This window comes from Salvia splendens, chromosome 7 (assembly GCF_004379255.2).
Source record: "Salvia splendens isolate huo1 chromosome 7, SspV2, whole genome shotgun sequence".
NCBI classification, from domain to species: domain Eukaryota; kingdom Viridiplantae; phylum Streptophyta; class Magnoliopsida; order Lamiales; family Lamiaceae; genus Salvia; species Salvia splendens.
This window is the reverse complement of record NC_056038.1, coordinates 22,506,633-22,511,537: the sequence shown is the minus strand read 5'-3', so window position 1 is coordinate 22,511,537 and position 4,905 is coordinate 22,506,633. Positions and strand designations below refer to the sequence as shown.

At 34.6% G+C, this 4,905-nt stretch overlaps 1 long non-coding RNA gene across 1 annotated transcript; it reads right to left on the bottom strand.

Annotated features, from left to right (window-relative positions):
• Nucleotides 1–2,043: 2,043 nt before the first annotated feature.
• LOC121741406 lies at nt 2,044–2,294 on the bottom strand. The gene is made up of 2 exons (XR_006037852.1): nt 2,256–2,294; nt 2,044–2,097 (listed from the first exon to the last, which is right to left on the bottom strand). It is a non-coding gene; the product is annotated as an uncharacterized LOC121741406 (long non-coding RNA).
• Nucleotides 2,295–4,905: the final 2,611 nt, after the last annotated feature.

The window sequence follows — 4,905 nt, the reverse complement described above, 5'->3', positions numbered from 1 at the left end:
ATGAATGAAATATTTTTATGTTCATAACTAGCCTGAATCTGTACATTATGTAGCTATTACTATACATTATTTATCATGTTTTATGCATCATTTGACCGCTGTTGTACATGAGTATAAGAGTGAATGGAATATTTTTATATATTCATTACTTGAGCGATTTTGTTCATTAATTGGCTATTTGAATGCATTATTTATCCTGTTTTATGCATCATGTGACTGTTGTTGTATATGTGTCAAAGAGTGAATGGAATATTTGTATGTTTATTACTTGACCGGATCTGTACATTATTTAGTTATTTTAGTGCAGTATTTATCATGGTTTATGTTTTATGTGACTGTAGTTGGACATGTGACAATGGGTGATTGCAATATTCATGGCGCATTTGTTGATTTATTCTGAACATTATTTGATTATTAAAATGCATTATGTATCAGTTTTTAGGCATTATTTTGATGCTTCTGTGCAAGGTTGTATAAGTGAATGCAGTATAACTGTCCACATTATTTTATTCAGTCTGTACATTATGTAACTAATTGTATGTTATTATTCTGTATGTTGTACAACATCAAAGCAGCTAAAATTGGACATCAACGAGGCGGTCGATGATATACTGCCAGTAGGAATTGCAAGGAGTGAATCATTATTTGTACATTATTTAGCTATTTCTATGCATTAGTTATCCTGTATTATGCATCATTAGACTGATGTTGTACATGAGTCTAAGAATGAATGCAATATTTGTATGTTAATTACTTGACTGATTCTGTATATTATTTGGCTATTTGAATGCATTATTTATAATGTTTTAGGTATCACGTGGTTGCTGTTGTACGTACTAGACCCTAGCCCCTAGGCTTGTTAAACCCTTACGGAAAACAAGAAACGTGTGTCAAACATCGAAACACGGTACAACCTAAATGAAACGGGTCAGGATAAATGTTCATTATATTTCACAAATAATGCATTACAGAAACTTATATAAGGCATTACACTACATAATATGTACAGTATGTGTATCTGTTTTAAAAAATACATACGCGCTATGCATGTGCAACCCGAGATGAATTACTGCAGCTCGTGTATTTGGACAACGTTTTTTAGACTTAGAACATACTAGCCCCTAGGCTTGTTAAACCCTTAGGGAAAACAAGAAACGTGCGTTAAACATCAAAACACGGCACAACCTAAATTAAACAGGGCAGAATAAATGTTCATTACATAGCACAAATAATTCATTACAGAAACTAAACTACGCATTATACTACACAATATGTACATTATGTATATCTGTTTTAAAATATACCTACGCGTTATGCATGTGCAAACCCAGATGAATTACTACAGCTCGTGTATTTGGACAACGTTTTTTAGATTTAGAACATACTACACCCTAGCCCCTAGGCTTGTCAAACCCTTAGGAAAAACAAGAAACGTTCACCAAACAACGACACACGACACAACTTAAATTAAACGGGTCAGGATAAATGTTCATTACATATCACAAAGAATGCATTACAAAATATAAACTACGCATTATACTATACAAAATGTACATTATGTGCAACCCCAGACGAATTACTACAGCTCTTGTATTTGGACAACGTTTTTTAGACTTAGAACATACTACACCCTAGCCCCTAGGCTTGTTAAACCCTTAGGGAAAACAAGAAACGTGCTCCAAACATCGAAACACGACACAAATTAAATTAAACGTGCCGTATAAATGTTCATTACATATCACAAATAATGCATTACAGAAACTAAACTACGCATTATACTATACAATATGTACATTATGAGTACGTTTTGCGCGGCTTCCTCCTTGTCGAACTGCACGAAGCCATAGCCCCTCGAGTTCTCGTTGTGATCGACTGCGATCTTGCAAGAGAGCACAGTTCCGAAGGTAGCGAAGGTCTCGAATTTCATGATCTACACATATTTGGTAATGCGACTTATTTTCCAAAAAAAAATGAAAACATCGAAATCAATAACCATGGGCGAAAACAATAAACAGCGGGTAGAGTACTTAGTCATCAGACAGACCTGTTCGTCGAGGAGACAAGAGAATATTTTTGTCAGCTTCTAATCCCCTGCGACTGATCAGATGAAGATGAATTACGACATAAATATACATAATTAACAGAGTCGAGAGACTACTGGTGAACAACTTTTTGCAATTGAAAATCATATTAATATCGATTAAATCAAAGACAAAAACGCAACGTCCACAGCAGCGAGAGATAGGGAAACCTACCCCAGAAGCGAGCAGGAAACGTGGACACGGAGAATCGCGAATGAAATCGGGAAGATGATGTGTGATTCAAGCAAAATTAAACCCGGACTAATGGAGAGAGAATTCAGCAGAATCTGCAGAAAATATTTTGAGAAACTGCACAAATCCTCCACGGCTGAAATCATGGAGCATTCCATAACTAACTCCAATTGTTAATCTCTATTATGCCCTTTACACGTTAAAAATTAAGAAAATTAAATAATTTCAGCCAAAGATTTAAACCATTAGATCACTATAAATCCACGGATGTGATTAAGAAGGAGATTGGATTAATAAGGAGAAAAGGATTTGAATACAATCAGATATATATATATATATATATATATATATATACCTAATAGGCAAACGAATAGGAAGTGGGGAAGGGAAGAATAGTACCAAGACTTTCTTTTTTTTACAAATCCTACACCATCCCGGGTGCTCTGCTAACAAACACTCCCATTAATTCTACCTCTGCAAAAATGTGTTGAAACCAAATAAAAAGAATGATGATGGTGGGATATTAACAGAGAAAAATGCGTAGCCATAACTTGTGTAGGGAGTTAGTGTATAAAAGAAAGTATCAACTTCCATTATCAAAGCCTACCCAAAATCTCTTTCACCTCCAAATTTTATTTTCAAGCAAGTAGACGGAAAACTTTCCAACCTTCCAATACCAAGTTTTCAAGCTTTCGTTAAGAAGGAGAATTTCAAATTGGAGTACTCATCTTAGATACCACAAGTTAAATCTTTTCAAGTTTTTATAAGCATGTCAAGCATGTCATGTTAGCATGAATTCATATAGAACATAGAATCACAACTAAGCATGTTTCATAAACAATCTTTCAACTCTTTCTTTTCAAATTCATGTATGAACCCATTATATTTTATGCTGAGCCTAATTTACATACAACATATGCAATGTCTTAGAATCACATAAAAAAAAGTAGGAAAAACTCCTAAAATGTTTCCTCTTTGAAAGATAAGCACATTCGGAAATTTATAACAAAAAAGCTAAATGTTCAAATGTAATTTCCATCGGTCAAAGTGAAGTTAGGAGAGTTGTTTACCTTCCTTTAAAATTTCAGAACGATCGGACAATGTTTGGACCTCCGATCGTGTACAAAACCAACGCTGGTACTGTAGAAAATGACAGCCACTTTCGAAATTAATACTGGAAGATCTAACCGTTAAAATTTGATTTCCGTCGTTAAGAATGATACATTATGAGTCTTCTACCTTCGGTTAAAATTTTGGGACGATCGGATATTGTTTGGACTCCGATCGTGAAGAAATCTGAGGCTATATCTTGTTTGGCGAAAACAAAAGAAAGAGATGGAGAGAGAGATTTAGAAAGAGATGTTGAGCAGATACAGAGAAGTGGATTCCACGTATAGAGTTTCTGAGGGTGGGAGCCTATTTTGACTTATTTAAGTATTGGACTAATATTTTGTTTAGTTCCGTTGTTGTTGGGCCATTTCAAGTATAAAATTGGTTTGGGCCACAAACTTTATTTTTATGGGTAACATTTTTAGTGGTTGATAGGTTAAATTTTTAGAGTTGTTTGGACTAAAATTAATTAATTCTTAATTTGGGATTAATTAATTGTAATATTAGGATTAAATTAATTGCTTGAGATTTAATTCTCTTGAATTAATTTAAATAAGTGAGTTTGCATGATTTGATCCTTAGATTTACTAAATTAATCGAGAGATTAATTAATGTCAATAATTAAATCTCCGGGTTTAATTAAAGTGAATGAGTTATGAAAGAGAGAAGAAAATATGATGCATATCCTAGGAGCATGTCATCCACTTTTATTTATTTCTCGACGTTAAATAGACTATTATCTTTTATTGGACAAGGTCCATCACAACGAATTAACTCCAAAGGGAGTTAATATTGTCATACGGAGTCAGAAGCGTACGAGGTGAACTTTTCTATCCTACATACAAATGTGGATAAAAATATGAAGTGTATTTGAGATAATATTTATTTATCCAAATGATGTTGTCTTGTCATAAAGGATGTTATTTTATGTAATGATGCATATCTGTTTGGTTATACCGAATGTGCTATGCCAAATAAAGTAAGAAATCGAATTCGAGTCCCAGCAAGGGGAGAGTCCCTACCCGGACTAGTGTACACGTGGAATGTGTGTCATTGGTAAGATTGGCCGGTCCGGTGTCCATGGAAAGTGGCCACTTTCCCGGCACATGAATGTTAAGGTGACAGTAGGAGAACACCATCTCTACGGCACAAGATGTACGGATATGGCAAAGAACAGAAAGAACTTAGACTGTGCAGTCGAAAAATGATTTTTAGTAAGCTCAGGTCTTTATAATAAACCCCTGAGTGGTACTGTGATAATGGCTTAATAATATTTTCAAATGTATAATTGTATTTTTCGGCAACGTGTTCACTGAGTACCTTGTACTCGGCCCTGCATGTATTTCTAAATGCGCAGGTTGAGCTGTGATGGAATGAAGGGTGCTAATTAAACCAGACCTACTTATATTTCCATTCAATACTCTCGGAGGTTCATGTCTTCATACATGGAACCGCGTTCAGTTCCTTCCGTTGTGCATTGAAGCAAGTGAAATCCTTTATGTCTCTAAAGACTCTGATAACT